General features: G+C 44.7%; 1 protein-coding gene across 1 annotated transcript in view; it reads left to right on the forward strand.

Moving 5' to 3' along the window:
* The first annotated feature begins 2,355 nt into the window (after positions 1-2,355).
* The window catches only part of tspan18b (tetraspanin 18b), a 34,088-nt gene continuing 20,876 nt past the window's right edge, over positions 2,356-15,567 (forward strand). The window contains exon 1 of the mRNA XM_069686380.1: positions 2,356-2,596. The gene's annotated coding sequence lies outside the window, so the exon portion shown is untranslated. The remainder of the gene's footprint in view (positions 2,597-15,567) is intronic.

A 15,567-nucleotide genomic window follows, 5' to 3' on the forward strand; every position in this document is an offset into this window, starting at 1 on the left:
ACCTCACAGCTGTTCCCTGTGCAGCCAGGCCATTCCTGCAATGCTTTTCTTACACAGGCGGAGGCCCTGTACGTCTGAAACCCACTCCTGAGTCTTTGAATCTAACCTTTCCATAAACTTTATCTCTGCCGTGCTTAAAACTTGCAACAAGCTGCAAGTTGTCGTTTATTCTTGGCTTTCAAAATGCTCCTTAAATTGCAGAATTCCTACGGGCCAATAAGAAAGGGATCAGGGGAAAACACAAGGAGACTGGGGGTTGGAAGTATCACGTATGCCACTGGGAATGTCAGTGTCACGACCTCAAAGGAGAAGGCAAAAAGATCAGTCTCTGGAGCGCTTATCTTGCTCTCCATCTGTAGTAGATTTTGTGACACGAGGAGCACAGAGGGTTAGAAAACACTTTAGGCCCCCCCTCTCTCACCCCCTCCAAACCCGAAACAAAAGCACTCCTCTTGTTTTCTGGCTGTGAGAGAGGCACACAGCATGAATAATTAACAAGGGACAAACAAGAACTATCAGCCGCCTATCCGAAAGTTGTCACTTATCTGTTGCTGGGATCAAAAACAACGTTAAGCTCATTCCTCAAGAAAGCAATACTCATTACTCGCATAAAGACCTGATTACTTTCTCCCTCGGGATACTCTCTAGGCGCAGTCATTTGTTGTCACACTGTTGTGCAGAACTTCATCTTGTCATCTTCATCGTCGTGTTGTATCTGCATATATAAGATGTTGACTTCCACCACGACTGTGAGCGTAAAAGACCGTAAGGATAAACACAATGAATATTTAAGTCCTGCACTTCCAAACAAAAAGCCCACTTAGAGAAACAGCAAACTGGAGAGAAAAAGCCACACGAGAAAATATTTGATGATTTGACAATAAATAAATGGATAATTCAATGGAGCATGAATTTGACTTTAAATTTAGTATTTTCATGATTATTCTCATAATTCTGAGAACAATTAATAGGCCTATATTCGACGTATGACCCAGAGTTAGATGAGAGGATCAATTCCATTCTCTCATACCTGTATTAATGTTTTAAAACATGTCATTTTGAAATATAATAATAGGTTTTGGACCCATTTTCTGCCTTTACTGATGAAACCATAACGGTCAGATTTGAATGCTACCACAACAGATGTTATTTTGGGCAACTTGAATTTAAAATGGTTCAAATTGATATTGTTTACAAGAACTTACATTTAATAATACATATTTACAATACAACATTACATCATAAAATATTATCAGAAGGCTAAATAAATTAACATGAAACAAACAATAGAGCTAAACATGAAGCTACAATAGACAGGCTGTTAGCATAGCACGAAGACTGGACACATGAGGATACAGTTAGCTACACTTCTTGCCTACTATAGCAGCATCTAAAGCTAACAGATATATATCGCATCCCATTTGTTTAATGAATACAAAACAAAAGGTTTTATGCTATTATTTAACTACGCTTGTTATCCGTAGCTACTCTCCAATAATTGAGATTTGAGGAAGTCAATTTTAAAGGGGCCATGTCTATTTAAAAGGTAGCGTAGGATCGTGGGGGAGGGGCTACGCGGTCACTCCAAATACTGTCAGCCAATCGTGGCTGAGGTCTATCCTTTGAATGGCAAAACGGCTTGTTCGTTTCCGGAGGAAGGAGAGGCAGGAAGGAAAAATAATTCAATTAAATGATGTATACAATTTTTAAAACAAAGCTAACTTTACCGACATCATTCAAAAACACATTAGAATAATAGAAAGTTGATTGCAGCGCTAAAATAAGTCCCCTTTAACGTTAGCCTACTGCTCCTAGCTAAGAAAAAGACCACAGTAAACCCCAGTATAACTGCTACTTCTTATACTTACAGATATGAAGTGTTGATTCAAGAGCTTCAGAAATGCTACGTAGGGTTTTTGATGGTTTGACATAGCTGAGCTAGCTGTTTAGCTACGATGCTAAGCTAGCTGTTTAGCTACCATGTTTCCAGTGTTTATTTTAGCTTAGCTTTTTTGCTAAACCAAGTGGCTGCTGACATTAGTATTTTGAAGGGACCAAATGAAGAAGCATTTTTACATAGCATTTTTATAGAATTAACATTGAATCTGTATTGTTGCACTAAATGTTGACAGGTGATTCGCTGCTGTTGACGCAGATGGTAAAAAGCACCATTTCCTCAGAGATAAGTTTGTCTCATACTCAAAGTAGGAGCCTCCAACAGGACAGGAGAGACAACAGAGAAGGTAAACTGGAGGCGTGAGTAGTCGGAGCAGAGTCTCCGCCCTCCGGAGCGGAGCAGGCTGCTGGATGAGCCGCTCGGCTTTCAGTGACTTCAGAAAACTGTTTGCATACCAATCTACCCTCAACGCTGCACGCTCCTACAAATTGGGATCGCAGACCTCGGAGCGGTGGATTTTATTAGCTGGATGGGAACAGTTCACCTCTGAGGACACAACAGAGCTGATCGGCTTTTTTGTTGTTTAGTTTGAATACTTACCTCCAGCAGTCACAAGCTTCACAAATCGGCTGATTAGAGATTTTCGCAGGGAAACAGCTTGTCACAGGCGGAGGTTTCTACACTGAGCTGCGCTTTGAGGTAAGAAACGTGTCTCAAACTTAAATGTTGATGTGTGTAAACGAAAGCTAAACAATGGCATTTGTTGTCTTGTTGTTGAACGGGCTCATTACCCGCAACAGTGTGCCCAATGGGGCGACGTTGTGCGCAGTGTTTGATTTACTTTGTTGCTGCAAGTTACGTTTTCTCTCCAGATTCCCAAAGGCGTCAAATACTGACGCTTTGTCACGCGCTGCCAGAAACCGATTGTTTAAGTCGTTTATTCGGCTGTTAAAGCATGTAGACTTGACTTAACCTCAGGTCATGGCGGTGTTGGTTCCTTTCAGGGATAAAACAGACTTACGCACAAACAGTAACAACCCTCTGGTGACTGACTGTGCCCTGAAATGCGGTTAAATAAGCTATACGGATAATAGCGGGTTATAGTATGAGAAACCTGACATCAGGGGGAAATCCGGAGCGATGTGTGTCAGTTCTCCAAGCTGGCATCCTTCCCACGGGAGTCCAGCCATAACCGAGGAGGAGGAGGAGGGCTGTCTGTGGGGATGTATGGGGTCACCACCAGATGGATGTCTCTGACGGCGCTACCTTTGCTGTAGGGCAGGAGTTAACTGTCAGTTTGCATTAATCACCAGGATACATCATCCAAAAGCACCTCATCCCTCTCTCTCTGTCTGAAACCCACTGGGGCGAACATGACACATTCAAGAGCTCTGACTAGGGAAAACTCAATACTACTTCTGAGGATACTGTTAACAGGAAAAGCATGTGACTTTTAAGTGAATTCAGGGTTGATTTCATCATGGGTTCACTCTAAAGTTTGGCTGCAGGAAAGTTCAGATTTAGGGTGAAAAGTTTCGACATGTGTGTTGTTACAGTAACAGCTGGAAATGAAGTTATAATCAGATTTCGCCTGAGGAGATTGGCTCCAAGGGACCCATTAGCACACACAAGTGTCCAGGTGAGTCCTCAAGTTAGAATCCTAACCACTTGCTCGGACTCTCCGTCTCCCTGAGGCTGCTTCAGTCTGTCAGGAAAGTGGGTAGAAGAGTCGTATCACACCCAGCCATCCCCTGTCAGGATTAATGAGCTCATATTCTGCTGCATCATGTAAAGATCCCCCTCGTTATTTGTCTCTCTTTCTTTTTTTCTCTCCCAAACCCTAATGATCAGGAGTTCACAATCTGTACACAGAAACTGGAAACAGAGGCGTGTTTGTTCACCATGTTGTGGGGGAACATTTGTCTTGTGCTGCTGGAAAAAAAAAAAAGAAGAAGCAAAAGAAACAGTAGTATTGATGCTTTTGGAGCAGCTGCCAGCACGGATGACTAAACTCCGCCTGAAGCCTTTCTCTCCTCGGCTTGATTCACATGAGTGTTGGGAAATAGTTTTGTTGCTCAGACAGACACAAGTGATGTCTGCGGGATACACAAATGCAAACAACAGGGTTTGTAAACCTACAGTGTAAATTACACGGGGAATAAAGGTTAGCAGCAACAATGCGGAGGATAGCAATTAGGAGGGAGCATGTTTGAGTGTATTTCACATCTCCTCCGAGCCGAGCTGGTATTTATTCCGCCTACAGACACAGAGCACCTGGTGTGAGACTTGCCGCCGGTGATCAGTGCGCTCATTTTAATCGTGCCTCTGATAATGTGTTGCTCTTAATCACACATTCACAGAGCCAGCACAGAGAGAAAAACCCAGCAAAAACGAATGAATAAGAAAGAGACTGCAAGAGAGAGACTGTGTGCGTGTGTGGTGAGTTCACTGCCACCCAGGCTTGGCAGAGACAGAAAAGTGAGGATTGCAGTGTATGGCAGCTCCTGCAGAGAGACACGGGGTGACTGACTTGATGCCGCCTGGCCTGGCAGAGCAGCGCTCATTAAAGGCCTGAAATTAATCAATCTGCGGTTCCACATGGTTGGGTGCCTGCCTCTGATTTCTGTCTCTCCCCTCTCACTCTTTCCTTTTATATCGGATGATGCGCCAGCAAATGAGGCTTCTGCTGCCTTTTTTTTTGGCCATGTCATTTTGATCACCGGCCCTGATTTCACATCCACACCCTCCTACCACCTCCTCTATCTGTCCCCCTTAGTATCATCTCATCTATTATTCCATTCTTCCTCTTTCCCCCATCCTTTCCCATCTTCCCTCTTCTTCATTCCCCCCTCATCCCGCCTGCCAGGCACGCCTGTATCCATATCGATGGGTTCGGAGCAGAGAGGCAGAGGGGGGAAACGAGGCTGGGTCATCACTCTACGCTCGCTTTCCCCTGTATCAGCCCCACTGCTACGGCAGCAGCGGTCCGTAGAGAGCCCGGAACTAAATGGAGTATCTATTGGCTCAATGAGAAAATTGCTTTTTTCGATTGCTAGAGGACCCTTCATTTAATGTGTGCGATGCAGAGGCCTCAGCCAGTAATGGGTTCGGCATCTTTGTTGTCAGGAGACAAGAGAAAATGAAATTTGCTTTTCAGCTGGCAGAAATAATTTACTTTGGAAAAGGTGTATTTTTCATCAGCTGTTTAACAGCCATGAAGGTGTGTGTTAGTACATATGTCTGTACTGCTTTTTTGAGAGCGCTGAATGTCTAAGCGCTGTGGTTTGATGTTGTCTGCTGAAGGCAGTTTAGCTAAAGGTCACAGCATATCAGAAACGCTGCTGCCCTATAATAGAGCCTGGTTTGGTGTCTTGCTAACACTGGATTTTTACACTTCATCAGTAAGTCTTTAAAGTTGTAATCTCAAAGGTCTCAGTTTCGTTCTCTTTGGCGGCACCTATGGCGATAGATGGTAATTGCAGGAGCACACTTCCCGGATATCCAGAGTGTGACGTCCACGATTGGCTCCGATTTTAACTCTTGATTTTCCTCGCTGACGGGTGCTTTACTTTATAGACTGTTTGCCTTCATCTGAGCGTCCAATTTGTTTCTTTTTCTTTGGATTTTTACTGTTCTATTTGGCGTCACCTAATGGCGATAAAAGGCAATTACGGACGTATCGTCCCAGATAACCAGACGTGCACGGTTGTAACTCTTGATTTAGACTGTTTGCCTTCATCTGAGTGTCAAATTTGTTCCTTTTTTTTTATTTTCACTTATTTTTGAAGTTGTATCTGTAGTCATCGATCTTTTCTTTGTTTGTTCAGCCATAGTAGATTACCGTTTACTCGCAACACTTGCAGAGACCAGAAAAGCAGTCGCTTAGCTCCGCCTACCCTCTCTGGCAGACCAACCACTGCTGAGTGATGGAAAAGGCGTCACTAACTGGGCGCCGCTTGTGATTTCTTTCCGTGATGTCGCCACAGACACCCGGTCCGTAATTCTTAACAGCTTAACTAATATAACAGTATATTAATCGGGGTGGGTTAAAATAAAATGTTCCCTCTGAAACTATAAATGAAAAGCGGACTAGATACAGCATGACAGATATCAGTTGGCCGATATTGTCAGTGTTGTTTCACTAAAATTGGTTTCATATAAGTCTTAAACATCCCGTATCGGTCGGGCTCTAGTGTAAGGTAAGCTTTTGGTCCCTCTCCTGCATGAACACGAGAGAAAACGCTGCATAATCCACTACTATTCTCACATCCATGCATTCCTTCGGCCCTTGCGTGTCTCCATCTGGGCCAGGAAGCAGAGAATGACCTAAGCGCGGGGCAGCTGGCAGCCCAAGAGTTCACCAAGAGCAGGAAGCTGAGGGGCCTCTCTCTCTGCTGACGCTTCCTTTTTATCAGGAGGAAGCAGGCCGGCTGTTTATGCTCGACCTAAGAATTCTTTGTGCTTATCTTGCATTCACCCTATTTCCCGCAATAATGGCGGCACTGAGCAGGTAATGAGGTAAAAGGTATGTATTTGACAAGCTGGGCTCGGCAGATAGCGGGCTCTCTCTCCGACGGGCTCATGGCTCGGTAGGCGCTTAGTTGAGGGTACACTCAGGCGCCGTTCCAGGATGTTCGAATCACATCTATCTTAAAATCCCTCCAGCCATCTTTTCCCTCTGCATAACGTTTTCAGAACTAATAAACCGTGTCACTCAGGTGTCCATTAAAGGCTGCTGGTGGGAACCCGCTGGTCATTACACAGAGAGAGGACACTCGGTAAATCCCTACGCCTTTGCCGGAAGGCTTCTTCATCACCTCCTGCTCTTTTTCATCCCCCAGATGTAGTCAAAGCTCTGAGAGGGGCTTAGGCTGGCCGGGGAATCTGGCACACTGATAGGTATGTGACACGGGGCTAACGTGTGGGGAGATTACCTGCCCGGCTTTTGAGAGCCTGCAGGAAACTCTGATCCTCTGAATGATGCTGAAGTTTAAGCTCGCTGCTGCCGCCTGAAAGTACATCGAATAAAAGCTACAGCAGAGCAACACGCAGCTCTTTTCTTTATGTGTATGAAGTATAAGTCTTTGTTTTTTTGTTTTCCAGACGAACAACAAGTTCTTCACAAAGCTCACACAATAATGCTGGGTTGCCTCACATTGGGCTCCGTGTTGGCACAGTGGGCAGAGAGGAAGCTGGGTGCTAATCAAGTAGCACCAGGGAGGAAGAGCTCATTTCATGGCTCTGTGATTGTTGTCCACACTCTCTGTCGAACACTGGAGCTTTTCACTGCACATCTTTAACATTTGTATAGATAAAGAACTGTTGTACCACTTGCTCTTTCTTGCTTGCATAAATTGCTTGGTTCCTGTTCGGGATTCTGATGAAGACTCGGTGTTGAGAGGAATTAGCTTTCAACACAGAACAAGGATTGTTTGTTTTCTGTGAAACCCTGAATGAAAGATGTTTTGTGGATGAAGAAAAACACTGGTGGATACTGTGAGTAGACTCTATGTTAGAGCTGAAGCATGCTTCTTGGTCTGCATGTATGCAAACATAAAGTTAGCTGTACAGATTGTTTGGTACAAAGTTGTCTCATTTTGTTGCTTTGCAGTTCGACTTGCAGTGCAGCAGTTCTTGTTCAGATTCAGGTGGTGTGCTGTATGCACTGGGTCTCTATAGATTCTCTATAGAGTTTATCTGTCATGCAAAAAGCCCCAAATGTCCTGGTTCGAGAAGGAGAAGATGCTATGTTGGAAAAACTTGAACTACCAGTTGCACTATCTTCCGAAACAGACACCAAATTGATTAATCAAGAATTTAAGCCTTTAGTTGCAGCCTAAAAAAATCTTGTCGTAAGCGTTCTGGTTTCTGTTTGTAGACCAAGTTATTTTGATCACACTTGTTTGACAGAAACAGTTTGTGAGGTTAGGGCTGTGACGGTTACAGCATGACTGCAATATACCAAGGTTATGTGACGGCCATCGCGGGGTGGACCAAGTGACCACCATCAGCGCTTTCATTTTTAAACATAGACCCAGTGCTGTTGCTAGGTATGCGTCAAGTGTTTCTGGCGCATTCAAATCTAAAGGGATGCAACAAACTCACCATCCACATGTCCCGGGGACGTGCCCCATCTTTCCAAACAGAACGATACATTGTGAAAAACAATCTCATTTTAAAATTTAAAAGCAATCAGCAAAAGAAACCTGGCTGTCAAAGCACCGATGTGTCAACTGTCTGAGTACGTAAGCAGTGCTGACGAGCCCATGTGCAGTCTCATGACATGCTTGTTTAGCCGCTACAACAACAGCTAGCCCGTCACCACGGCTTTCATTTCAACAATTAAAGATACGACTGTAGTAGTGATAATAAACTCAGTGGTTAAATAAACAAAACATACTCCAGCAGTGGTTAACAATCAAACTGCAAGGAGGCGCCAGTGTTTCACCACGGTTTGAAAGATTCAGTACCGTCCCAGCCCGATGTGTGGGGAGCAAAAGAGGCCGAAAACATTTGCCTAAATTCAAAGCTATCCTCTCTGCATCAGCATTAGTCTGACTACGACTGAGCGTTCTCTTGACCTCCATAAACAGCTATCTGCAGTACAGAGAACAATCCGGTCTTAAACGTCATCTCTGAACGGCAATTCCAGCCTCGTGTCTCATGTTGCTAGTCAGACTGCGAACAATGACCGGCGCATTGGAAAAGGAAGTCTTGGGGCGGCTATCCGTCATTAGTAATCCAGGTATCTGAGGGTTTAACCGGAAGACCAGAAATATCGTCTGCCCCAGAAATAGTTGTAAGCCTATCGGTTATGAAATCGTTTGAAGTCTTCTGCAAACCTCTGTGACCTACATGTACTATTGCAGACGACTATGTAACAGTACACTGCTTTATTTCCGCACTGCATCTCTGTTTTTCAGTCATGCCGATCTCAACCTAGATCTGTTTTTGCAGCCTCTCCCTCTGACTCATTGGGTCTAATGGTCCCGTCTCCTGACTCAGGCCTTTTCCTGATGAAATGGGCCTCTCTCCCAGCTTCTGGTCTTTCTCTTTCACCCTCCTCCTCTTCTCCACCCCTCTCTCTCTCTCTCCTTCCCAGGTTCTCCTCCTCGAACGCTCCTTTCCATCCACTATTACTGGAATAAGGACAGATAGCTTTACAAGAATGCCCTCATTACTCAGCCGGGGCTTCTTTTAATGCGTCCTGTTTCATTACATATTCAGCTCTGCGTTTTGTTTTGCTCTGCCTTAAGGGGATGTGAGCCCCTAAATATCCTGTTTATTTTTAATCACTGACGTCGGGCTGCGCAGTATAATGTGATATGATAATTGTAACCTGCAAAAATAAACACTCACTTGCTCTCCCCACAAATTGATTAGGTTTTTTAGAGCGCACAAATTATGGCGGGGATGGACAGTAGCTTGTTAATGATGACCCAGATAATTAGCCCATTATCGTTTTAGACAAATTAAACGCATGTCAGGTGTTGGAGCTAGCGTGTTAGCTCATTAGCTCACTTTCTGTTGTGCGGGTTGGAAGGTGCGGCCGAGTCAGTGCAGTTAATTCAGATTTATAGACGCATAAAGGACTCTTGGTTGGTTTAAATGACGCAGTTGTGTTTGCTGTCCCGGCTTTTCCACTGTGGCTGAATTATAGAGCAGCGCTAAGAGATTTATTTTCAGCTTGATTTGGGTTTGCATCCCAGTCGGCTAATAACACTTTGCCGTTCCAGTCAGCGATAACCGAACAAACCTCAAATACACAAATGTGCATGAAGCTCTGCCACACACACACACACACACACACACACACACACACACACTCCAGCAGCTGGAAATAGGATTGTTTTATATTTCCCGCATGTATTTGAATCTTAGCTAAATGTGTTGGATCAAACTCGCAGCATGGCACAGAGAAACCATAGCAAAGCAAAGATTTCTCTTGTTTTTTCCACTTGAAAGTGAATGCTGTAAATTTCTTTGGACGTAATTGGGCTAATGTGATTCTCCTTCCCTCTCCCTGCAATCTGATTATATGCATTTGTATTCAAATATCATCCAAATATATGAGCGTAAGCACCTTTTTTAAAGAGCCCCAGCATGTTTCTTTCTGCTCGGCTGGCTGCCTTTGAAGCCCACACACCTTGTCCACACGATGCTCCCTGCAGCTGCTGCCGAATAACAGCAGAGTTACAGTCCCTCCCACAGGGCCAGACTCACCGCACGTCTATCAGACATACGGGCTCCTTGTCGGCCTCCGCGGCATCGAAGGTGGGACGGATCAGAGTTTGATTTTTAAAAAGAAAATCCACAGCGGGTTCCGGCTTCTACCTGGGGAAACTAAGGGGGGAAGGGCCGGCTAATGATGTATCTCCTGCCAGCATCACAAGCCTCCCAGAGAAGCGCTTGTGTTTCACTCCGGCTTGTTAAAGAACAGGAAAGAGGGAAATCTTTAGAGCGTTTAAACATGTTGCGGTGTAGGTGAGGGCCATCTGTCTGTTTGCATTTAAAGCCTCTCTTGTGGTTTGATTGTGTGATAATGCTATCTCACCTGAGGTTACGCCGCATTAACTCCTGTTGTGTTGGAGTATGATGCTTTTTCTGCAGGATTCTCTGCAACAGTTTCCTCAGTGTCCCTCTCTTTATTGCCCCCAATCACACCATTACAGCACCTGTGGTTAAAGGGGTCTAACTACACATCACTGAAGACAGTTCAAGTGACCTAACGCCCTGCAGCAATCCGGAGCAGTTTGCGTGATGTTCCTTGGACATCTTCCCTCTATGCTTCTTACTTAATGATGAATCGACTTGCCTGAGCAGCCCCTGCATGTCAGACTGAATAACAGCCTCTCCCTTTTAACAGCAGATCAAATTTACATGCTGTAGACAGTTATTTTTACTCCTCAAAGGGGGAAACAATTAGACAGCAAAGACCGAGCGCCTCCCCGCCTCATGATTTTTTGATGCAGCTTTATGAAATTTTCAGCCCGCCGCCACTTTAGAAGCGCGCTCCTCGAGACAGCGTTCACGGGTCAGCGGGCTAAAACGCGGCCTCCGTCCTTTGGGCAAACAGGCGGTCAATGCCAGGCGATGTGTTACGGCCACAAGAAGAAAACACACGCTGCCATCGCTTTGAAGGGAATGTGCTGCATTTTATAACCCCAGAGGATCAAATTCAGGAGTTCTTAAGCAGCCGTGGTTTTCTAAGAAGAAAAGAGCAAAAATAGATATGAGGTGGTGTTTTCTCCGCTGTGAAATTTCCCTGCTAATAGTCATTACGGGTAAACACATGCACACCATGAAGCATCTTTCTCTAATCCTTACCTCGCTTCTTTTCTTTGAAGCTTCGAGCCAGAAAGGAGAATCCACGCAGAAAAAAAGCTGGCCACTGTTTCACCGTGTGAAATACATTAAAGGAGTCTGATCATGAAATGTATTTGCCGGCTTCCAGTCCGCACATTTCCGACTATAGAATCCAGGCATCACCTTCACATGTGTTCATCAGAGATAGCACCGACACAGCAGGTGTGAAATTAAATTGGCTGTGGTGTTCATTGATTTTAAGCAAGAGAAAAAAAAAAGGTACAGATGCTCTTAGGTTTTTTTTTCTCCCCAGTCAAACATCAGGTGATCTTGGATGGTTTCCCGTTGATCTGTCACCTGTCCCCGCTCAGAAGGACAGGCCAGCAGCGAAGCCGTCCAACCTAATCTTGAGGGTAAAACAGACAAAACCCAGATCGTCTTCCCTGATAACACTTGGCAGGCGTCAGATCCCATGTGCAATGCCTCAGCACCAGCAGTGAAGCCAAAGTAATTTAGCGGGTGTTTTTGAAAGCCCCTCAATGTGTAGAGGCTCTTCTGGCTTTCTGTCTCAAACCATACAGCTGAAAAAAAGAATGTGTTCCTAACTGGTGGCGCAGCTGTTGGCTCCCAACTGGAGCCTTAATTGGATCTAAAACAAAACAGGATTGAACGGAGATAAAAACTGATTTAAGATTTTTTTTTTTTACACGTTTAGTCACAGGCGATACCCGGACGTGATCTCATTCGACCTCACCGCATTAGAATGATGCACTAAAGACACAATGGAGGAGGAGAAGGCCAATGTTGTGAGTAATTACCAAAACCACTTTCCCTTATCTCTGCAGGCAGTTTGGACTCCGACAAACTGCTTCTTTTTTTTTGTAACCTAATCAGAAACAGATGTCCAAACTTTTCTTACCCAAAAAGCCTCTGAGTGCGCTTTCCTTACATTTGCCACATCTAAAACAACCCCGACCTCACCCTCGATAATCCTGTCTACAGCGAGACCTCTCAAAACACTCCATTTAAGTATTTGGCCGGCTCTTTATGTGTGTATATATTAATTCTGTTGCTTTTAGCCCAAGCTGAAGGTTGTGTTTCCATCAAACTTAAAACCATTTGAAATCTCCTCCCGTAACTCTCCTGTAATCTCCTCCTGCTTTGTTCATAGAGTCACCATTTGGTGGCTGGTATCAAGACACGTCTCACGTCAGGACATTTAATGAGTTTCTGTTTTTTTCTTGTGCGTCGTTTCTGGATTTTTGTTTTTTTTTAACAATCTGCAACATTCATCTGTGACACTTTGCAAACGCTGCTTCAGTTATCTCTGCGGCTGATTAGCAGTTCGGTCACACAGTCGTTTCAGCTCGCAGGTCGGCTGTACGTGCCTCTCAAAGACAAGTGGCAGGAAGTTTTATATGCATTTGCAACTCAAGTCACATGCAAATGTTTAAATAAGCAGACGAGCAGTATACCCCCGCTGTGGTCACTCCTGTGGTCATGTTCAGTAGTGGAGAGCACATAACGGGCTGTTTATTTATAACTGTTGGGTTGCAGTGGGCTGGTGGGAGAAACGCTGCAGTGCACGCTTGAATGCATTACTCAGAATTTCATCACTACCCTCAATTAATACTCCAGACAACATCTGCAGCATCTGCTCAAGCAAGACACTTCTCATCTGTTTCCTTGAGTTGAGAGAATTTTAAGTAAGCTCGGGCAGGGTGTTTTTACTATGCACAAGTCGTTATCTGCTGCCTGAGGCGCTTCATTAATGAGCTTCTTTATTTCTGTGTGTTTTCAGTCCCCTACATGGCTTTGACCTCAACGTGTCCGTCGCTCCGCTGACCACATTCATCCCCGCACAATTGTCTCAGATCCATCATGTTTTGCGGTGTAAACCTATTGACTCGTGTTTCTTCAGGGACCTCATCTTGGCCCGCCTCCAAGCAGCTCAGTTTCCATCCTCTCCCCGTCTTTCCTCTGTCTCCCATAAATCAATGTGTTGTAATTGCATAAACTCCCTTTCCCACAGCTCGGCCCGGGAGGCGAGCGATTCTGTGAGAGAAAGTGTTTCACTATCGCCGTTTAACCCCAACCTAACCTGATTCCCACCACTGCCTTGTCCCCAGCTTGTGAAACTTTTATTTGGGCCTTTAAATATCTCTGTTTGCAGACTGTTTTTTTAATGTCTCATGCATTGTTTTTCCAGGCGGCAGGGCGGTGGAAGTTATCTTTCTCACAGCTGGTACCGACTGTTTACATCTGGCTAATACACTCTAAGCTCAGCAGATTAAATCTCATTTCTCTGAGTGCTTTTTGTGTTGAGCCAAGCGTGATTTCTCCTGACGTCTCCCCTCTCGCGGCTCCCTCGGCCTGTCAAAGGAATGTTTCTTAAAGCACTCTGGCGTTTTCACAAGATTGGACCCTGGAAAATGTCCAACCCTCTTTTTCCACATTTTACTCCCTCCTGACTTCCTCTCAGGATTCTCTCACAGGCAGGAGATCTCGTCAAAGGACGTCTGTTAACTCTCCGTCCTGCAGGTACCGAGCTTAGAGTGATCCAATGTGGAAAGCAGTGCATCGTAAGGTTTTTGGAGTGAGCAGGAGCCTCGCTTACACGCTTCAGAATTCGTCTTTATCCCGGTTTCATCTTCTGCTGCTCCAGTAATCCCCCTGCCATCAGTCTCACTCTGCTCCGCTGCAACACAGGAGTGATAAAACCATTTTCTGCCCCTCATGCAGCAGCACATTTTCAAGCTCTTTGTCCATTAGTGCAGACATATCTGACAGTGTGAGAGACAAAAAGCGTGAGTCATTTTCCCTGCTCCCCCTCTCTCTTTCTCTCTCTCTCTGTGATGTTGTGAGTTTGTCACAGCTTGTTACCTGCTATCACCACAGCCGCCACATTCGGGCTGACATGGATGAAGGATTCGGAGAGATTCGGAGTCTTTAGCACATGTGCAGCTTTATGAGGAGGTCCCGGCGTGGAGCCCCTCTGGGCTGAGGAAATGATCCAGATGCAAAGCTTCTGGCTCTCGTAACCCAGTGGGACACCTGCCCTGCTGCTCCTGTACAGCCCCCCTGCAAAATCCTCGCAGATGCACACAACCGTCTCTCTGAAGAAACTTTGAGATACTGATTTTCTATGCAGCTTGTATGATACTCTCGGCTTCCAGTCTTTCAATGCAGCACTGCTTTTTGTGTTTCAGTAGAATACAATCAGTGCTGCGCTCAAGTTAAGCAATGTTTGCACTCAGCCTGTTGCAGCAGTACCACTTAAGTACTCCCTCATATTAACTCTTAAAGATATAATAAGTAGGATTTTCCTAGAAAATTAAATATAGACTTTTACAAATATAATATAATATAAATCATAACTTATGGGCCTCTATACATGTGTGTGCAGACCCTTGTGAGACCCTTCCTTCTGCATCTATTTTTTTTGCTTTGCACGGGACGTTTTCAGGAGGGGCGCTGTTGTCGTTCCTGAGACAATCACAGCGTATAGGTGAGTGTGGGAGTGGTTCAAATTAGCATTTGGGCCCCATTCAGACCGGCGAACATGGCGAAAGAGCGATGCAGAGTTTGGCCTTCTTTCTGTTGGTCAGGTAGGTGCCTCAAACCGGGTAGCTAACCGGCGGTTAGCATGCTAGTGCAAAGGTAACCGTGATGTTGTCGGTGTTAGCTCGGCAGAGTGGGCGTGTTCCAGTTTGAATGTGCTGACAAAATGCAAGGAAAAATCCTACTCATTAAACCTTTAACAAGTTAAATTTGAGACATTACTACAGTTAGAATAACACAACCAAAGGAAGTACAAGACTTGTATTTATTTTTGTGAGGGTTTGATTGAAAAGAAAACTGCTTTAGGACCACAAACATACGTTTTTGCTTCATACGCCTCATCAGGTGTTCAAGTTAATAGTTGGAACATCAGTCAAAACTGTGTACACACATCAATGTATGCTTGCATTTGTAGGTTGCACAGAAATCAAGATGAATTTTATGCAAAAAGCTTTTTTAAAAGAGAGACAGGAAATGCGGGGAGGAGAGAGTGGGGGATGACATGCAACAAATGGCCACAGACTCGGAGTCGAGCATGCGATCAGTGCGTCGAGGATTGCGGCCTCTGTGGCCTCAAAAGGCTCATTGTATTTGTGTTGGATAACTTACTCACATTATGGGATAATAAATAAACATCCTGTTTTTATTGCTGAATAAATAAGAACACATAAAACTGGTTTCAGCATGCACGCAATATTGAAACGCTACTGCCTGATTTGATTGAATGTCTCTACACTGGGATCTAGTTTGATGCAGGGCTACAATCAGCAGGGACTTCCTGATTTATGATCTGATTGGTTAAT

The sequence above is a fragment of the Semicossyphus pulcher genome, unplaced genomic scaffold, assembly GCF_022749685.1.
Source record: "Semicossyphus pulcher isolate SPU_LCO1_2020_fin unplaced genomic scaffold, fSemPul1.0.p SCAF_8, whole genome shotgun sequence".
Classification (NCBI taxonomy): Eukaryota; Metazoa; Chordata; class Actinopteri; order Labriformes; family Labridae; genus Semicossyphus; species Semicossyphus pulcher.